We start from the raw sequence: 22,380 nt of genomic DNA on the forward strand, positions 1-22,380 counted from the left end.
ACTGTATACAGTGGAATATTATTAATGGGACAAAAGAGTTCTACTTAAAGTTAAAGGTTATTAGTCACTGAGTTGGTGACAAGTGTTACAATTTAAACTCATATTTATATATTTTTCTTTTCTTTTTAAAAAAAAAGAAGTTATTTTCTTAGCATATTCTTATTATGGTTCACTCAAAAATTTCTTTTGGTTCATTAAACGTTCGGGGTTTGAAGGAAATTGTTAAGAGAAAGGCACTTTTTTTATTTTGCAAGGGGCAAAAATGTCATTGTCTGTTTTTACAAGAAACTCACTCTGTGAATGCCGATGCTACCTTTTGGGCTAATCAGTGGGGAGACAAGATTTTTTTCAGTCATGGATCTAACAGATCTGGAGGTGTGGCGATTTGTTTTAATAAGTTCCCAGGGGAGATTATAACATATAAAGCTGATAGTGAGGGTCATTGGTTAACTGCAGTCTTGAAGAGCGAAGGTATATTTCTAATTGTTACAAATCTTTATGGACATAATAATGAGGGTCAAAATAAAAGTCTATTGGAAAATCTAACAAATGTTATTTCAGAGTTTAAAGTTATGTACCCCACAGATTACATCCTAGTAGGAGGAGACTGGAACATGACACCAGATGAATGGATGGACAGATGGCCTCCTCGCTTAGGAAGGAGGCAACAGAATAACATTATTGAGAACTTTTCTAGTGATAATAATTTTACAGACATTTGGAGAAGTTTGAATCCTGGAGTTAAGAATTATTCTTGGTTTAAACCTAATGGAGAAAGCAGGTCAAGACTTGATTATTGGTTAGTGAGCGATGACATTTTGAGGTGTACTTCACAATCTAAAATCTCCAAAGCACCCCTTTCTGATCACTGTTTCATTGATCTTGTCTTAGAACCAACAAGAACGAAACGTAGTAGCAGAGGATATTGGAAATTTAATGCCAGCCTTTTAAATAAGGACAAGTTTTGTGATAAAATTAGACATATAATTATAGATATAAAAATGATGACTCAGTAGTGGGTAATATACAGAAATGGGAATTTGTTAAATTCAAAATCAGAGAATTCACTATAAAATTCTGCAAAGAACTGAACAGGGAAAAACGGGAATATGAAAGTAATTTACTTCGTGAAATAACTCAGTGCTGTAGTAAAGAAAAACTAAACGTGCAAGAGAAGAATAAATTGATGGAGTTACAATCTAAATTGGACGATCTTTACCTAGAGAAAGCCCATGGTGCCTTTATAAGATCGAGAGCCAAGTGGATTGAGGCAGGTGAAAAGAACTCTTCATATTTTAGTAAGCTGGAAAAGTGTAGACAGCAGAGAAATCTAATCTCAAGCTTGTTGATAAATGGGACTGAATGTAAAGATTTCAGAAAGATTGAAAAGGAAGTCTTCACTTTTTATTCCAAATTGTACTCCTCAGAATATTCAGCAGCTGATTCTGATAGTTTCTTTGATAAGATTCATAATCTCATCCCATGTATTGACAAGCCTTTCAAAGATCTGTGTGATTCAGAGTTTAAAATTGAGGAACTGGATTTGGTGGTCATGAAAATGGCATTAAACAAGTCCCCAGGGACAGATGGACTCACTACTAATTTTTATCAATTCTTCTGGAAGGACCTAAGAACTTTATTGTTTGATGCATTAAAGGAATCGATAGAGAAAAGAGAACTGATGCCGAGCATGAAACAAGGGTTGATAACCCTGATTCCTAAATCGGGCAAGGATAAAAGAATTTTAGACAATTTAAGACCCATCACCTTACTAAACACTGACTATAAGATCCTGTCTGGAGCTGTAGCTGAGAGGCTAAAGAAAGGCATCTCAAACATCATCAGTGAAACACAATCAGGTTTTTTGAAAGGAAGACTAATTCATAACAATATTAGGCTGGTCTTGGATCTCCTTGAATACAGTGAATTAATCCAAGAGAGAGGATACATCCTGTTCTTGGATTTTTACAAAGCTTTTGACTCAGTTGAACATACGTTCATATTAAAAACTCTGCAGTCTTTTGGTTTTGGAGAGGAATTTGTCAATGTTATAGAGATGCTATATAATGACATTAACAGCTCTGTTTTGCTAGAACATGGTACATGTTCAAGGTTTGAGGTTAATAGAGGGATAAGGCAGGGATGTAGCAGCTCACCACTTCTGTTCATCATGGTTGCTGAGCTGTTGTCTATTTTGATTAAAAACAGTCACATTGAGGGGTTAACTGTGATGGGTGAACAGATAATAATCAGTCAGCTCGCAGATGATACCACCCTGTTTCTAAAAAATGAAGACCAGATTCCTTTAGCCTTACAGGCGATCAACCATTTCTCCAAAGCTTCTGGCCTACAGCTGAATATTAATAAATGCGAAATTCTAGCTCTGCATGAGTGTACCCTGCAAGCAATAGATAATATACAGATTAAAAAAGAGGTTAAGTATCTGGGCATTGTAATTTGCAAGGATAAGACATCAACTGAAAATAAGAATATCTGTACCAATATAGAAAAGTGTAAGTCTATTTTAAACAGGTGGCTGCAAAGGGACATAACTCTGTTTGGGAGAATTTTGCTAACCAAAATGGACAGTCTATCCAGACTAATCTATCCAGCCTTTTCTCTGCCCATATCTCCAAAACTAATTAAATCTATAAATAATCTTAATTTTAGGTTCATATGGAGGAACAAATGTCATTATATAAAGAAAAATGATATGATTAAGAATTATGAAGAGGGAGGGGCTAATGCCATTGACTTTGATGTTATGAATGGTGTACTAAAATTGAAATGGTTAAGATCTTTCATTAGGAACAAAAATTCCTTTTGGAACATTATTCCCAGTGTGATTTTTGGCAAAATGGGTGGAATAGACTTTTTGTTACGTTGTGACTTTGATTGCAGTTCGTTACCTGTTAAACTCTCAGCTTTCCATCAGCAGGTCCTTCTCTACTGGAAATTAATCTACAAACATAACTTTACTCCTCACAATACCCCTATATGGAACAACAGGTATATTCGTTTGTGTAGGAAATCTGTGTACGTGGATGAATGGAGATCTAAAGGGATTTGGGCTGTAGCTCATTTTATGGATGATAATGGGGTCTTATTAAAGCATGAGACGTTTTGTGAGAAATTTGATGTAAGATGTACTGTTAAGAGATATAAATCCCTAGTGAAAGCCATTCCAGTCCCTTTGAGATCAATGATAAAAGAAGATATTGTGCACTCTAAAATTTCTCCTGGACTGAGGCAGCTCTGCATAGCTGGAGTTGAATTTGGTGACAGCAGGTTTACAAACAAAGTGATCAGGAATATTTTGATAAACGAAATTTTCCCTAATCCGGTTAAAAGAAATTATATCCTTAAAGAATTTGAGACCATGGAGGTTAAGGCGATAAGAAAAAAGTATATTTCACTTCCTCTTTCCCCTAAAGCAAAAGAGGTTCACTTTAAAATCATTAATGAGGTTTATCCAACCAATGAATTCTTAAGACGGAAATTTAATTTAGATGTGAACGCCTGCACATTTTGTGAAAATGATATTGAAAGTCTGGATCACTTGTTTTTCAACGGTGAATCAGTGCACTCCTTCTGGACTGACATGTGGAGCTGGCTACAGTCCAGGAGAATTCAGTTACCACATTTGACGGTGACAGTAATAAAATTTGGAATACTTGCTGAGAATGCAGATTTTGACCTGTTGATTAGGACGATTTTGTTAATGGGAAATTTTTTTATTCACAAATGCAGATACTTTAAAGCTAAACCATGTATAAACAGATGGCTGAATGACTTTAGACTCTGGGCTAAATCGCTGAAACTTGTGAATAACAAGAAAGCCCATAAACTTGTTGTTTTATTTAAAGAGTTTAACCTATGTTAAAAAAACAAAAAACTCCCTATTTTATAATCACGACTGCCCTTTTTTTGCACGTTAGTTTTTGCCTTTGGTTCGAATCCTTCAATGACTGTTCTTTATTTTTGTGCTAACTCTTTTAACTTTGTGCTTATTGTTGTTGTTTTTGAGGGTTTTTTTGTTCGTTTTGTTTGTTTGTTTGTTTTGCTATAATGCTCAACCGAGGATGTAACATAATCGGATTAATGATGGTGCCTTGTATGTTAAACTGTTGTTTGTAAATAAAGTTTAATTTAAAAAAAAAACAAAAAAAAAAAACTACCCGATCCGTACCGGAAACCCGATCGGTACCCCGCATGCGCAAATCTTACGTCACTTCCTCTCTTTGCCAACATTGCGACATTCAATATATTTGAATGATACGGTTAGCGCCCAGTTAGCTCCTAGCATTTCTCAACAGCTCTGCCTCCTTTTCGACTGCCTGGGACATTTAAACAATGGATAATTCATATACAAACAAATTCATGCTTTTCTCCTCAACAGAGAGCGTCCCCGATTGAACAGCAGCGCCGTAAAATAAGAAGAATGGCTCCTAATTACAGACTTAATAATACTGACTTAGTAATGTGTCACGTGAAGATTCATCAGCCAGATTAAGTGTTTACTGACAATTGACAGTGATAGCGCACATCATCATCACTATTCCAACAATCCTCTCCTCACAGACAAGCATAAACACACTCGACTATCGCTAAATCAAATTTAACACGCATTTGAAATCACGTTAATTCAGTTTATAATAGGGTTCATTCGCTCCGTCAGCTGGTGGCGGTATCCTCGTACACTGGGGAGTAAACTGCCATTAAACGAACAGAAGAAGAAGAAAACATCTGCACATGCGCGGTACGGATCGGGTAGACCCGATTTGTACGGTCAGACTTTACACATGCGCAGTAAGGATCGGAGAGTCCTGATCCGTAACTTTCTTTTTATTTTTCGTTTTTGTCTACATTGTACTGAAATGCTTCATTATTGCAAACATTTTAAGATATAATTATTATTCTTAACATCTTAACAGACCCATAACTATCGTAAAACGCTACGACCGGAAGTAGACACCTTTCGCGCATGCGGGGTACCGATCGGGTTTCCGGTACGGATCGGGTAGCGACACGGACCACGCTTGATATTTGGGGAAATCGGCGCATTTGGAGTACACTTCGAATTGGGACATGTAAATGCATCGTGCAGTGGTGTAGTCATCTGGAGTGATCAGGGAGGCCAGGTCATAGCCGTGGTTCCTGTATGAAGAGGCTGGATCTTCTGTGACCACTCCATCCAGAGACCTGCAGTGTTCTAATGCCTCCTCCCATGTTTTATTCTCCTTCACCAGAATCAGCTTTTCCTCATAACATAGGAAATTACGTTTTTCATCACACTTCTTGCTTTCCCATTTTCCGTCGCGTTTTCTGTTCACACAGTTTTCATCCTTTTTTGGTGCTGCAAGAAGTCGAAGTACAATAGAGAAAAAAGACGGCTGGATTTCAGAGATGTTTTAAAGGTCTATTTTTATCTAGATTCAGTATCAAATCATTTTACCAGTACAGTGTTTATGTGTCTAACAAACCCTCCTTGCTGAAGTTCCAGCTGAAACAGTTGGTTTGGGACTTCATGAAACTCATTACAGTCAACACTGTGGTAGACAACACTGCTCCACACTGTAAATCTGATCCTTTCTCACCACTCAAATTGTTGAATGCTCAAAATGTCTCAAATTGATTTCAGGTCACAATGCAAATAAGTTTGGTATAATTACCAGTAAGTTTGATCTTGTAACATCTAAGGAGTAAAAAACATAGTATGAGAATTTACCGCCATCCCATGGTGTGAAGATGGCTATTTTGCCTCCTCTGGACCATTTCCATGGACTTGTTGCATCCTTCCGGGACAAACCGATCCATCCAGAGTACTGTAGAGCTTCATCCTCTTCTGCAGTTCTCACTCGGACCAAGTCAGTGTGGTTCTTCCTGCAGAATGCTACTGCCTCTTCCCAGGTACACTTGTAAGGGTCATTATAAAACTTGATGTCCAGCAGATGTCCACACACGGGGAAAAGAATGAGCAAGAGGGCAACGTGCTTCGTCATTGTGTTTTTCACAGGAGAAAAGTGGACAAAAAGCCTGCACAGACAGGACACAGAACAGAAATTTTATAGTGAGGAAGAGCAGCGTCTGCTGTGTCCACATAACGCTCTACTGATAAATGCTGGGAACAATAAACTCTTCATTAAACACAACTAGAATAAATTGCACAGATATAGGTGCTTGTGTGTTTAAAGAAATCAATAAAACATTTCAAATTTCAAGTGAAATGTCCTATTATTTAAAAAGAAAAGAACACAAAACAATAGAAATACTAATTTAAATAAATTGTTGTAATGACATTTACAAAATAAGAGTGCAAGTGAGATCAAACTGAATAGTGAGATAGCTTTTGTCTTTTGTTCTTCTTTGGCAGATCATACACTGTGTTCAGTGTCCAGTGTTGGGGAGTAACGGAATACATGTACCGCCGTTACGTATTTAAAATACAAAATATGAGTAACTGTATTCCGTTACAGTTACCGTTTAAAAAGGTGGTATTCAGAATACAGTTACTTTGTTGAAATAAATGGATTACACTGCGGTACTTTCCTGCTTCATTTTGTCGCGGGTCAGGACTGTTTGGGTTTTGTTTGACAGCTACGTTCTGTTGTCCCAGGCGGCAGTGTTACAGTTGCCATGGTTACAGGGCGACGCTCTCTCTCTCTCTGCGACTGTGTGTTTCCTGGGTGAGAGAGCGCCTTTTCGTTGTTGTTGTTGTTGTGCTAAGCTAACAGGCAGAATGCTACAAGCATAGCTCTAAAGAATGTAGCATCATGGGCAGTGTAGTCCGTGCTGCAGGGAGAATGGACTGCCATACACGTTATGGGTCTGTGAGCGCGAGGAGGGAGAAAAAGGGGAGTGGAAAGGTACGAGTTGTCATCGAGGAAAAACGGGAGCTGGAAGCATGTAAATATAATAATAACCACTGCAGTCAAGAAGAGTGCCTGACGAGCCCAGTTGTAAGTAAGCTATTAAGACTCGACTGTGTTCGTGTTTTCCTCCGAAAACAATAAGTTCCATTGGAGCAGCCTTTCAACGCCTGTCTCTGTCTCTCGCAAGAAAAGTTGACCCACACAACAAAGTAAAGCTATTTTTCGGCTACGAGCCGACAGGGACCCCGCCGTATTAGTCAGAGGTCCCTTTACTACAGTTCGGAGTCGCGGACCTTCAGTAATAGTAATAAATCACACAGCAATAGTACATTCACGTTGTTGTAAAAAGCATGATAATATATTAAGTAATCCAAAGTATTCAGAATACGTTACTGTCATTGAGTAACGTAACGGAATACGTTACAGAATACATTTTGGGGCATGTATTCTGTATTCTGTAATGGAATACATTTTAAAAGTAACCTTCCCAACACTGTCAGTGTCTGATCCCTTTGTCACGATCCTGGGTCATCTGACCCAGCGTATTGAGTTTTAGTTTATTTTGATGTTTAAAGAGCACTAACAGTGTAGACCAGTCTAAATGGATCTTTGATGACATAAATAGCATTTTGGTTATTTCAGGTTAATTCCTCTATAAACGGCTGTTTCAAAAATGTAGATGTAATAACTCTTTAGCAATTAAGTGTCATGATCTGTCTTGGTTCCCCGTCTCGTTAGTTAGACTATGTTCAGCTGTGTTCCCACCTGTGGTCTATTCCTTCGTTTGCCTTGTGCTTTTAATGTCTGCCTCTTCCTCCGCTGGTTGTTGTGATCACCCTGAATGCTGGGTTTTCTGCTAGTCTGTCTGTTTAGTTTAAAGTGTTTTCCCAGTTTTAGTTTATAATGAATAATTCCAGCAATAAAGCTGTGTTTTGAGTTTAGTTTGGATTTTGGGTCCATTCCTGGCTGCCTAACACAGCTGTTATGACACCAAGTACTTTCAGACACTACTTTGTTTATTGTCACTTTGCTCACTACATATTTTGTCAGCTATAAATTTTACTACTATTTGCTGTCAGTCAGTGTAAAACATTACAACAAAATCAAAATCAGACAAAGACGTAATGTGTTAACCTAAGTCTCAGATGGTTGTTTTAGTGAAATTGCTCTAAAATGACGAAAGAAAAATTAGAGAATGAGTTGTACATGCATACATGCTAGTCTCAGGAAGTTAAACTGCTTTTAATATACAGTTTCAGCAGATTAAAACTGAAATCAGCCCAACTGATAAAGTCCACAACTTACGTGGCTATCACACTGTTTTCTCTTCATCTCTTTATAAATATAAGTCTCTGTCATTCATTCATCGGACCTGTTTGTACAGCAGCACTTACCTTGGTAGATGTTAGCAGGGAATCTTTGAAATTCACTCTGGTTATGATCCCTCTATAAGACACCAGTGGTGATTCAGAGGTCTGTTCAAAACCTGCCATCCAGGTCCCAACTAATTTGATGGATAGCTCTGGCCTGGCATCCCCCAAGTCATTTAAATCAGAAGCAAAGCAGCAGCAGCATTTAAATACACTCTATTCTGGATATTTACTTAGTCCCTTCCAAAGAACCTTCAGGGATCATGTAATGTAAACCACCACACCCTACTGACAGAAAGCTGTCTAAAGGTGGGGATTTTTGTGTTTGAGTGATGTGCCTTAAAACGTTTTTTTAACTGTAGTGTAAGAACATTGTTTTAATATTTTTGTTTCTGCAATATATGCACACCATATATATATATATGAGAGTGAATACAGCAGCTTCAGAGAATGAAAAAGTTGGTAAACCACAATTAGCAGGACATCCCGCACTTTCTCCATTACAGGTTTACAACCTTTAACTGCCTCATTAACCTCCTAGGACCTGGCGTCCACATATGTGGACATCACATTTTGGACGCAATCGGTCTCTATACTGTCCGTTTTCTTTTCAGCTGCTTTTAAGCATGTTTCTTGTCGTCGTTGTTCCAACACAGTGCGTTTGTTTTGATTTGTGGACCCGGAAATGGTGCCGCGCTCCCACAATACATTGCGGCGTGACGTCAACTCCAAAGCCCTGTTAAGAAACGGGGGGAAGCTTTAGGATTGACGCCGGTGTTTTGAGATGTGAGAGATTTGGGACGTTTAGCGCAAATCTTGTGTAGTTAGTGTGTAGTGTATTCAGTAGTTTTGTTGTGTGTGTCAGAACAATGAAGCGACTGCTGTGGCGACTGAGTGATACATCTCCTGTTGTCAGGCCTGCAGGCAGTAGCGGTTTTTGATACGGGCGACGTGGGCGGTTGCAGGAGAGAGACGGAACTGGGAGCACTGCAAAGAACTGTACTATAAGAAGCACCAATCACAGAAACAGTGTGAACAAAATAAAAAGGCTGAAAGTAAGATTCCTGAATTGTATCGGATTCTTTGGGATTACAATGAGATTAAGTTCAAGAAAAAACTGAAGTTAAATCACAGACAGAGGATGAAGCACAAACCTGAATCATGCACAAGCCCCTCTGTGACTGTGAGACGTTAACATATTTGAGATATGTAATAGAAATTAAATTAGGGTAAGGAGCAATAATTCTTAATGGTGTTTTGTGTCCAAAAGTTGATTCTGTTCATCTGGATGTAACGTTTTGTGGGAGAAACGTTTCACCACGCTGGTGGAAACCCAAACAAAACACGCATTAAAAGGCTGAAGTGCCTGTGTCTCAATCTCATGACCAATGTCACCCCTACTTGCGGCCCGCATGATGACGTGAAGAAATATTGTAAAAAAAATTATTCACAAAGGTTATTTAATATGAAGGCAATAGGCAGAGTGTTACAGGCACAGCCCTAAAGAATGTAGCATCATGGGCAGTGTAGTCCATGCTGCGGGGAGAATGGACTGCCGTACCTGTTATGTGTCTGTGAGCACTAGGAGGGAGAAAAAGAGAAGAAAAGTACAAATTGTCACTGACCAGAAGCGGGAGCTGGAAACATGTAAATGTAATAATAACCACTGCAGCCAAAAAGAGTGCCTGACGAGCCCAGTTGTAAGTAAGCTATTAAGACTGTACACCGTGTTCGTGTTTTCCTCCGAAACAATAAGTTCCGTTGGAGCAGTCTTTCAACGCCTCTCTCTGTCTCTCGCTAGCAAAGTTGACCGAGACAACAAAGTAAAGCTAGTTTTCGGCTACGAGCCTGAGACGGAACCTGACATACAGGGAGTGCAGAATTATTAGGCAAATGAGTATTTTGTCCACATCATCCTCTGCATGCATGCTGTCTTACTCCAAGCTGTATAGGCTCGAAAGCCTACTACCAATTAAGCATATTAGGTGATGTGCATCTCTGTAATGAGAAGGGGTGTGGTCTAATGACATCAACACCCTATATCAGGTGTGCATAATTATTAGGCAACTTCCTTTCCTTTGGCAAAATGGGTCAAAAGAAGGACTTGACAGGCTCAGAAAATCGGAAGGTTGCCGGTTCGAGCCCCGGCTTGGACAGTCTCGGTCGTTGTGTCCTTGGGCAAGACACTTCACCCGTTGCCTACTGGTGGTGGTCAGAGGGCCCAGTGGCGCCAGTGTCCGGCAGCCTCGCCTCTGTCAGTGTGCCCCAGGGTGGCTGTGGCTACAATGTAGCTTGCCATCACCAGTGTGTGAATGGGTGGATGACTGGATGTGTAAAGTGCTTTGGGGTCCTTAGGGACTAGTAAAGCGCTATATAAATACAGGCCATTTACCATTTATCTGTAATGACAATATCAAACTACAGAGTTTTGTTTTTTTTCCTAAAATTTTCAGATTATAAGTTTGGAGGTGCTGAGATTGAAATTTCACACCACTTTATTAACTTGTTTAAAAAGACCAACACAATGCAGGAGCCGTCTCATGGCCACAACTGTGGACTATCAACACTGATGATGAGGAAGATTTTTTGTTTTATTTCAGCAACTCTCCTGACAATGCTCCGACAGACTTACCCTGTGAAACCCATGTAATCGGTTTGGCCCTGTCTCGTGATGAGTTGTGAACTAACAACTTTTTCTATGTAAAAAAAAGAAGCATTTTTCTCTTTGTATATAAATAATGCTGATGTCATGTGACGAGATTGTTAGGACCAAGTACAATAATCTCAGTTTTATCTAAATTTAGAAGCAGAAAATCAGAGGTGTTTAGCTGTCTAAGACATCCCTGTAGTTTCACTAGTAAAAGTATCAATTGCATAGCAGTGAAAATGTATTCTATGCCTTCTGATGATACTGCCTAAGAGAAGCATGTATAATGTAAACAGAATGGACTATTTACACAATCACTTCTGTGTTCTATGTAGTCCTGCCCCAGTGCTTCCGGTGTGGTTAAACCATGGCGACGTTCTACACTCGCTGCCTACAAGAGCTCCCAAAATTGAACATCACTGATGTTCATCGGATTAGCAGAGTGACGACTACCCCTGCCAGCAAATTAGATAAAGGATTTCAATTATATGCTGCATCATATATACACAACTACGAAGGTAAGAAAACATAAATTAACCGACAAAGAAACGCTAGCTAACGTCAAATGCAAACACTATGTTACTCCGCTATGTCCTTCATTTGATGTCAATTCTCTATATTACATGTTTTCTTAAACTGTGTTTTATGTCGTCCGAAACTATAGTTGAGGTTTTCTTAACTAATGTCACTTTTGTTGTTAGACACTGTTATAATAGCGTTAGGTAGTTGGCTAACTAAGGAAGTAGTTAACTACCTAATGCTACTCTTGCTAAGTGTAAAGTATATATGTTTAAGACGTGCTGACATGAGTAATACAGAAATAATGCTAATGGTACTTGTATCTTTATTCAGTGTCCAATAAAGACAGGTTGTCAGGGGAGGTCGGTGTGAGAGCCCTGTGCTACAGGTCAATGAGGAAGAGTGAGGCATCACACGGACTAAGTGTAGGCAGGAAGCTGTGTAAAGTTGTTAATCCCCATTCAGTGGGGTTCTGTTCATTTAAGCATTAGTTAAGTTCATTCCTAAAGGCCCATCAACTTGAATGTTTTCCTTGTCTTCCTGCTTTATCACTCCTAATTTGACTAGTCAGATAGTTTAATCAACGTGTGTGGGTGATCAGAAACATTTGACGCCAAGTTAATACTGCAAATATACACAATCTAAGTTATTACAGTTATCAAGGATGGTTAAGTTGTTTTAATAGGGAGAGAAAGAAACACTAAGCTTTCAGGAGGGTACGTAACCATAACACTGAACTATGTTCCTGTTCGGCTCTTCCATGAAGATGTTACATTTTTAATTTTCGTTCTTTCTTCTTAGATTAAGCTTCTGGATTCATCGCCGGTGATACTGACACATAGCCAGTGCTCGTGTGTGGCAGGCGCTGTTATGTGCAATCACACAGTGGCACTGCTCTTCCAAACAGCACACTACTCACAACTCAGAGTGCCGGTTGTCCCCCCTGTGCATAGCTGCACGGAATCTGAACAGCAATGGCACAAGCCACGGACAGTGGTAATTTAAATGAGGTTAAAGTTTTTGAATTAGTCCATGTTTACATATGAACAGCAACACCATCCACAGTAAATGTGTCTTCTGTTAGGGTGTGAAGCCAGGACCCATCAACTCCATGATCTTCACTAAGCCGGTACCAAATAGGATGGCCCAGACTGGAGTACGGTAATTAGATTTGTAAAAGTTGGTTTCATGTGTTACAAATATATGTTGCTATTTGTTCATACATACATGTGTCAGAATAGGTATTAATTTACATACATTACACTTTCTGAAGACAGCTAACTCAGTCATGTACATATACATCCCAGTCTCTAACTTATGCACCACTGTTTTACACCTTTTAGTTTTTAGTTTAGTTGTTGTTCAGTATAATAACCTTCTTTCTTACATTATTGTCATTGATGTTTTCTTCAGGAGTGGCTTCTACAGAGGCATTCTTGTTCAGAATAACGGAGGCATACGCAAAATTTAATATTGAGGACAGGCCACTTGTGACCACAATGAACATGAGACCTGACAAGCCCCTTGTGGAAAGTGCCTTTGGGCTGGTGCAGGAGGGCAGTGTTCTGTCATATCAGCAGCTGGTTTTGACAACCCGGTACATCACACTACACCGTGATGCACCACCAACACCGCACTTGCCTCTGAAGGGGTATGACATCTTGCCACCAGATTGTGTGTTTGTGTGCTCAGAAGAAGAGCTTCTGCATCTGAAAAACTTGTCTGTAACTCTGGAAATGGCTCACAAAATAGAGGAAGCTACACGTGAGCAAAGCTCTTCGTCTGAGTGAATGAATACCCCCAGTTTGGCTTCAAATGTCCCAATGTACAAAACTTTATTGACTGCAAATATGTGCAAATGGAATGTGGTACCCCTAAACTAAGAAAGAGCCACGCATATTACTGGCAAGGGCAAGGACAACTGCTCATCAGTGGAATGCAGTGGTGTGACTTTGTTGTGTGGGCACAAGAGGACTACCTAGTGCAAAGAGTATACACGGATACAGATGTGCACAATGCAATCGGAGAAAAGGCTGACTACTTATTTTTTTACATGTATATGCCAAGATACCTGTGTTTGGAAAAATGAACAGTGAAAACATAGCAAAAAGGAAAACAGATCCTTCAGGCTGGCTGGAACAAAATAACTGTTGTTTTATTTGCAATATATTTCATGAATTCTTTTGTTGTTACTTGTTGTTACATGTTACTTTTATGTGAAATCAATAAACTTATTTACGCAATGGCATCAATTTCATTTTTTAAAAACACACATTAAAACATTGAATTTGTGCAGAACTTATTTACATGGTAAGTATTTAAAACTCCATGCCTAACATACTGATATACATTTAGACAATAACACAACTGAATGAAGAAAATGACAAATGGTATTTTTGACGTTACAAAAACACAATGTCATGATCTCTTTTAAGACTGTGCTCTTCTTGATCGTCAGGAGGAACTAGTTCAGGGCGTGGCTCCGTTCTTTCCCAAACACTACGCCGCGGTGGTTCAACTTTATAGCCATTCCACTCAAACAGTGTTGGTACAGCACCTTTAATAAGCCGCCTTCGGAAAGCCATGAAAACTTAGTATACCGTTAAATTTGGCTGAAGCCGTACAAAGTGGGACACAGTAATGCTCGGAGTATTTCTTCTCCTGTTTTTGAAAATGTTCTGTTTTAAATACTTTTCTTTTTATTCTCATTCTGAAGCGACATTAGCATAGCAACCGATAGATAAACAAACATACCGGAAACACCCAAGCGGTAGTATTTGGAAATGGAAATACGTCACATGCCCTAGTGCAAGTAGTCCATTGGTCCAGGTACTGAACCCTGTGGAACTCCATAATTAACCTCAGTGTGTGAAGCAGACTCTCCATTTAATAAATAATAATACTTGTAATGAAATATTATTGTCAACAGTATCGAATGCTGCACTTGGGTCTAGCAGTAACCATTTTAACATTTCAATATGAATAAAGGCAGAAAACTGAATGTCTGAGGAGGAGGCTCAGACAATCAGCAGCCAAATGCAATAGTGAAAAAACAATAAGAAAAACAGTACTAACATTGTCTTTATTTGTCTTCATTTGAAGTTGCTGCAATCAGTGGTATTTATATTTAAATATTGTTTTTTAAAGATTAAATAATTGAAAAAATGATGTGCATATATTACACAAACACAAATATTAAAACAATGTTCTTATAGTAACGTTTCAAAAAATGTTTTAAGGCACGTGTCAGCTTTTATTCCATTTCAACATCACTCAAACACAAAAATACCCATCTTTGGCAGTTTTCTGTCAGTAGGGTGTGGTGGTTTGCATGTACATGATCCGTGAAGGCTCTAGGGAAGTACTCAGTAAATATCCTGAACACAGTGAACTACTATGGAAAACAATCCAAACTGAGACTGTATTTCAATGCTGCTGCTTTGCTTCTGATTTAAATGACATATGGGATCAAATTAGTAGGAAATAGGTGGCAGGTTTTGCATGAACCTCTGAATCACCACTGGTGTCTTATAGAGGGATCATAAGCAGAGTGAATTTCAAAGCTTCCCTGATAACATCTGCCAAAGTAAGTGCTGCTGTACAAACAGGTCTGATGAATGAATGGCAGAGACTTATATTTATAAAGAGATGAAGAGAAAACAGTGTGATATCCACGTAAGTTGTGGACTTTATCAGTTGGGCTGATTTCAGTTTTAATCTGCTGAAACTGTATATTAAAAGCAGTTTAACTTCTTGAGACTAGCATGTACAACTCATTCTCTAATTTTTTAGTCATTTGAGAGCAATTTACTAAAAACAATTATGGTTGAGTGAGTTTGGCCAGTGTTAACTTTTCATTGTTAATTCTACTCAATTTAGTGTCAAAATTAACAACAAAATGTTTAAAAATTTTGCAAAGCTCTCCAGCGAGTAGTGCGGTGCTCTGAACGGATAATTGGAGGTGAGCTTCCCTCCCTCCAAGACATCTACAGGAAGCGGTGCCTGAGGAAAGCGGGGAGGATCATCAAGGACTCCAGTCACCCCAGCCATAAACTGTTCAGACTACTTCCATCAGGAAGGAGGTTCTGCAGCATCCGGTCCCGTACCAGCAGACTGAGAGACAGCTTTTTCCATCAGGCCATCAGACTGCTGAACACGTCATAGACACCTCAGCTTCACTACTGGAACTTTAACATTATGCACTCCATACTGTACAGTAATGCCACTGTTTTGCACATGTCTCACTCTGTATATTTTATTTTATTTATTTTATATATTCTATTCATTGTTTACTCTATTTAATTTGTAAAATATGTGTACACACACACACACACACACACACGTAGAAAAATATTTAGTATACACATCCAGAAATGCATATACTATTATATATTGTACATATATTTATTAGTTTCAGATGTAGCCATTCTTGTATTTTGCTTGTTTACATTATTGTATTTTGCACAACTCTGTTGCTTGTGAAGCTCGCACACAAGAATTTCACTCACATGTGCTGTACCAATGTACCTGCACATGTGATGTGACAATAAAAGTGATTTGATTTGATTTGATTTGAAAAATATTTAACACTGAGGGTTATTCACACTGTTCAGAGTAATATGATTACACTTTATAGAGCTCATTTTACTCCAAATTTAGTTTAATAACACACTGTGTAATAATATTTCTTTTTATTTCTCTGTAGTGTTATTTTTTTCATATTTATCATATGTTGCTATTTTACTAAATGGCTGTGATTTATCCTATATTATGGATATAACAGCAAACATACAGGTTATAGTAAAAGCATTTATTATGTTGAGAGGAAGGGGAGCTGCTCTTGTAGCGACCTGCAGCAGGTGTATACTGGCGTTTGTTTACTGGCGTTTGTTTACTGGCGTTTGTTTACTGGCGTTTTCTTTCTCTTTTTGTTTTTAACTTTGTTTTAACTCTGTTCTTAACCGTGGTTTTAACTTTTTATGAGGGTTTTTTTTTCCCGAGATGGAGATCTTCTACACCTTAGTTTTATTGTTGTTGGCGATATTCACCTGGAGTCATTCACTCTCACTGACAATCACTTATACACACGAGGAACTACTTGGATTACGGTGGTCCTGTTTGTCTATGTACGACTCTTCTAATGCTCGGATGTGATTCTTTGTGAGGATTTATTTGCCCGGTCAAAGACTAATTTTGGAAAGCCCCGCCGCTTAAGAAAACACGGAAAGAAAGGCGGTGTGTGGTTCTCTTGATAATAAAGGTTGTTGGAGTGTTCAGTGGATCCAAACACAGACGCAAGTAGAGTTTAAATGAAAGTGAGTTGTTTCTTGGCTGATTGCAGGAAAGTCTAGAAAGATAAAAAGACATAGACCAGAAGGGGTAACTGAGAAACTATAAACCACTGAAACATAAAGCTAGAGACCACGTCAGAACTATAGAAATTGAACAAATTGAATTCATTGGAATCGTTAGTCTCCTTGCTTATAGATCATGCTCATTGGTTCTTGCACTTTCGCTAGAATCAGTTTTTTTCAGTTGTCATCAGGAAAATAGCAGAGCAGTTTACAGAAGAATATGGACATTATTTGCGGAATTTTTTTTTTTTTTTTTTTTTTTTGCACAAAAAGACATAATGCTAAAGCCAAACTGCATCCAGAACAGAAAAAACTGTGTTATGCTGCCAACACAACTCTTTGCAAGCGCATGTACACACACCATGCTAACTAAGGAGTATTATTCTTTTAAAAATAACTTTTAAAGTAAAACTGGACGTTGCACACTTTAACAGGGAAAACACAGACACGTGTATCAATGTGATATGGGAGGACTGACACAGTATAATTCAGTCCTCAAAATTATTACAAATTACTCTCAGTGGTGGGAGAGGTGTTTTCCTCTAAATATTTTTTATTGGTCCAGTATTTTTTTTTCTACTACGAGTCCTCAAACTATTGTGGAAGTTTTACACAAAACCATTTTCTTTATTTTTTATCATCTTAGTATAAGTGTCTTCTGTACTGACGCCATGTTTTACAGTTCTTATCAGTAGTCATTGGAGTATTTGCATGGACTTATCTCTCCATAGTATGAACACAAACTCTTCAGGCCTGGTATAGAAGTGGTTCCATCACGTTTCACTCATTAGATAATCATGACTGATTAACAGTAACAGTGTCACGTTAGAGGGAAGTGAGGACTTAGGTGTGGAGCTCTTGATAGCTAGACAATGTGTTTTATTTAAGTGCTCAAACAGTTCACAACATGACAAAAGTCCAAAGTCCAAATTGTGCTCTTCTCCTGAATCCAAGTGGTAGTGTGATTCCATTCACTCATGACAATAGAGTGACCGTGCTTCTTCGCTCTAACCCATCCACTCCGTCCTCAAACTCCTAGAAAAGGGGGACAACACACAACAGGGGAGGAGGCTTTCCAGCCAACACAACACTACTTTTGCAGAGCTCACTGTTACTACCAGGCTTAGTGCAACAATCCAGCACTGACTGTCACCCGATCACAATGTTAAATAGCTCTGCCCAAGATGGAGGATGATTGGAGGAAGCTGGATGGAAAATTAGGCGCAGGTGTGCCGTCTTCAGTGCAGAGATGCTTCCGGGTCAGAGGACGCTGAGCCCTCACTCTCCCGGAAGCGCGAACTTCAGTAAAAAAACAAGCAGAAATTGAAACTCCAGTAGATTTGGGTCTCAGAAATCAAGAACTGCCTGTGAGAAAACATTGAACTTCAAGTCAGTTTTCTCTTCTTTCAGTTTTCTTGCTGTGAATGTTATATAAACTATTGTAATACAGACCTGCATGCATGAATATACATTATACGTGTTACTGCAATAAAGAAAGTTAATGCATGCATTTATGTTGTTAGTTTTCTTTAATTCGACTAATATGCATGCTAAGGAGCTTCAAAAGAAAGTTACTAGATTTCTTTAAGTTTCTTGAAGACATTTCACCTCTCATCCAAGAGTCTTCTTCAGTTCTTAAACCAAATGGTGGACAGTCCCAGATATTTAAGCCCTCTTGGGAGTTCTCCCTTAAGAGGATCAATGACCTACTATCAATCATGTGACTCATCTCATAAGCTAAGGTTACAAAAAGGCATGGATCATTATCAGCAGAGGTTTCAGGTAAAAACATTGTGTGATCTTACCTCACCCTATCACGTGACCTACTGAGGTCACTTGATGCAAGATGTGAGTGGGGGCTGAGGTGCCTGGGAAAGGATCTCAAAACTAGATTGTAGGGTGCAGACAATTTGGTCGTAAGCCACCCCTTCTGTTCATGGATAGGTATTTACAGTAGACATAGATGGCCTCTTTCAAACCATCTGTCTTCTCTGTCCAAAACACTAGCATCCTTCAAATAGTGACCTTTATATCCCCTTTTCTGTGAGTACGTATACAGCACAGTTGACCATAGTTTCCAGGGTTTTCCATTAGGACATAGTACCTGTCAACAGGAACTAAAATAGTACCTGCTCAGCCAGGGTTCCAGGCAATCTGAGCAGGTACTAAAATGTGATATTGTCAGACTGCATGCCTCTGATCTGAGGCAAGTTGATCCAAGTGGGTAATAATGGAACAGGGAGTTTGCTTTCTTACTAATGGCTACTTGAAAGCACCGAACCCATTGGCAAACTTAACAAGCAAATTAAGGATTCTTAACATGCACCAGACCCAATATTCTGTGAGTGGTAATCAGTTTATTTACTCATTAGGCCCTTTTATGTTTGTTTATCACTTTATCTACAAGACCTGTGAACTTGTGTTTGATGGGAGTTGTTGCAGCAACTAACTGTATTGTTGCATTATGTGTTGAGGGTAGCATCCACGTAATAGTTAAAGCACTCTTGTAGATGTCCTTTTGCTACCAGAAGGATTCTGTTTGAATGTGTTATTTAGGATTTTACATTCATGTAAATTACACAGTTTTATTAAACTGTAAGAAACAATAAATGATGTTAACAGCTTGTTTGTAGCGAAGGTGGGAGAGAAATATATAGACAGAGAACAGGAAGGGGCATGTATGAAGGTGTTGTCCCACTCCTGAAATTCAGATAAAATATTTTCAATTTGCAATGTAATTACAAAAGTTTTGGGTGGGGTTTAAATATTTGAATCAGGAATTACAGTAGATGAATGTGTTTTTATCTAGTGTTTAAAACACATTCCTGCAACTTTGTGGAAATAGTTTCAAAAAGTGAAAAAACTGTGTGTGGAAATGAGTATCATCAGAGGTCAGGGGTTGCTCTGCACAAGTATAGCTTTGATTAAGTTGTTTGCTCCTCTGAAAATCCCCTGAAATCAGTCTTACTGGGTCACACTAACAACACAGGTCCAGGTTCTATTCTCACTTTTTTGCTCGTTCATCTGCAAAAAACTTCACCTCGGGAACATCGGTCGGTTCCTGCTTCAACAATATCTCCAGTCAAAGTGAAGGGCTTTGACTTTCTTCTTATAAACTGTGTCTCCCAAGGGTTTTTTTCCTTGCTGCATCTTCATTTTCCTCCTGACATTCTGCTGATTTTCAGATGAGTGTTCGGGAATGTTTCCAAAAGATCACCATCAGGCCAACAACAGGATAACTGCTAGGATGTTCTTGGAAGTCTGTGAAGAGAAGCATGAGATAACGTTTTTAAACTGAAGAAAATGTCAATCTGAGGGACCTACTTGACCAACTTGTGTGCTGATGACTGCTGTTTGACCCACTTTATCTTTAGAATAGTTTCACACACATACATACTATATGGCAACATTAGCTGGTCAGAGGTGCTTTTGGCAACTTTCAAGTTAATGTCCCTTTCTTTGAATTCATCCCATTCTCTTCAAGTATTGCTGATGATTAATTTCCACAAATGCATTGTAAAAATCAGACTATCATCTATCAGTAACAGATCACTTCCAGCCATCATCAGTTATCATTGATCAGTTATTTACACCCAGCTGAGATCACCACACTACTTTAACCTTCAGATTTACTGCTAATATTAAATGTTTTCCAGAATTAATTAAAACAATGAAATATTTTCATTTCACTTGTTTGATTTTTGTCTACTAAAGAGATTTCGTGATGCTCCAGATTGTATCAAAGAGTTCCCCAACTTTTTCTACAGCTGTAGTCATTCCACCTCATACTGGCAGTCATGATGACTACTGACATTTCGAGGTGAGTATGATAAAATTTATAAACACACGCAAACAAAAAAGAAGGATTTGAAAATGCTTTAGAGAAATGCTTAACTGTGACAAGCAGAAAGTCCCTCAAACTGGCAGTTCTTACCCAACCTGAGAAGCTTAATCACTTAATAAGAGCTCAACAGTCACAGTAACTGAACTGGATCACATCCAATGAATTTCATTTTCGTTTTCTTTTTCCAGTGAGCCGTTCATTTCTCTGCTATTCAGACTTTCTATTATATGTCCCAGTCACTGGCTCTCAGCAGACTCAATGAATGGTCATATTTAGATTATTTTCTAAATATACTTACAGTATATGCTGAGCTTTCTGTAGAGCTCAACACATAATTGAGCTCTACAGGAAAGCTGCTGCTGTTGGCTTGGGTGAATGATTTTATCTCACCAATATTTACCCAAAGATTTCACCAAGACTTGGCAAGTAAACTCAGTTTGTCAGTGTTATAAAGTGGTTGCCAATGTCATACATCCGTTTATGTCTGCAAAAAGCCTCTAACCTGAGAATGGAAACATTTCTGCATTTTAATAGTGGAAAATATACATATTTACATATTTTTAAATGTTTAATCATTTTTACATGGACAAAAATAAGTACATGAGACCACACGGATCTTCAGAGACAGAAAAAAATAACATGAAATTGTCATAATCTGAATCTTAAAGGTCCCTGGATTAACATCATCAAGCTCTTTAACTTAGTCATTCCTGTGTGTTTGATGGCGTGCTTATGAATAAGAACTTTGGTCACATAGACTCTGAACTTCTAGTTATTTCAGAATCAGCTTCACTTCAAATACAACAATTTGATCAAATATGGCAAAAATCTGAGAAAGAGGGAAACCCACCATGTTAGACCATCTCTTAAAAGCGCTCTTTGTGCTTTAACATGTTTTAACTCACTCTATCACCAGCAGCCATTATAAAGACTATAAAAACAAGATTTCAGATAGCACGATGCTCACGTTCCTCACGAGTAGAGTATGAATCACAGGGAAAGGACTCAAACAGCACCGAGACTTCCTAACACAAAGTTGCACTTTTTGGGACACTGCAGGATTTTTTCTGACAGAAATGATCCATTTTTAAAACCTTTTAACATGTGTGAGGTCACTTTAGTCAGTTAATAACAGACTACAACTTCATGATGATCGTGTTTATCTTTAACCTCTAAAGCCCCAATCCTACCTGATCTCCTGCTTTTTGCCCCTGTATCAGGGGGCGTTGGGGCTTAAGAGGTTAAAAACAAAATCAGTCAGAAAGCAATATAAACCCGAATTTGAATAAGAAACGTTGTGTAAAGTTAAATTAAAAATTTTTCCATTTAAATAAACTGACAAAAAAAAACAAGTGTGATCACAAAAAGACCAAAAAGTCAGAATATGCTGCATAAAATCAAATATGTCTGTTAGGACCTTCAGATTAAATGTAATCTGTTTAAATACATGACTATAAACGAAGGACCAAAATCTCAGCATTTCAATCTCTGAATAGTTTTAGTGATTCAGTTTCTTTCAATAAATGGTTGTGAATGTCTTATATATCCTCCATTTATTAACTCTGTCCTGTCACATGCCCATGTCAGTGTGCGTAAGTATGTTCTTTGTTCTGAAGGCACGTTTTACAGCCTTGGTCAGATCCATCTTTACACCCTGTGCAAAAACCTCAACAGCTCATCTCTTCGCAGTATAAAGGCAGATCATCTTTAGATGACCATTACAGATAAACAGCTGTGTGTGACCGTTGTCCTCTTAAAATGAATGAAGGTGTTG

The 22,380-nt window shown here is 38.4% G+C and overlaps 1 long non-coding RNA gene across 1 annotated transcript; it reads left to right on the forward strand.

Moving 5' to 3' along the window:
• Positions 1–12,258: 12,258 nt before the first annotated feature.
• On the forward strand, positions 12,259–12,839 carry LOC113017004 (uncharacterized). Its single transcript, XR_003271353.1, has 3 exons — positions 12,259–12,404; positions 12,493–12,569; positions 12,822–12,839. It is a non-coding gene; the product is annotated as an uncharacterized LOC113017004 (long non-coding RNA).
• Positions 12,840–22,380: the final 9,541 nt, after the last annotated feature.

Source organism: Astatotilapia calliptera, chromosome 23, assembly GCF_900246225.1.
Source record: "Astatotilapia calliptera chromosome 23, fAstCal1.2, whole genome shotgun sequence".
Classification (NCBI taxonomy): domain Eukaryota; kingdom Metazoa; phylum Chordata; class Actinopteri; order Cichliformes; family Cichlidae; genus Astatotilapia; species Astatotilapia calliptera.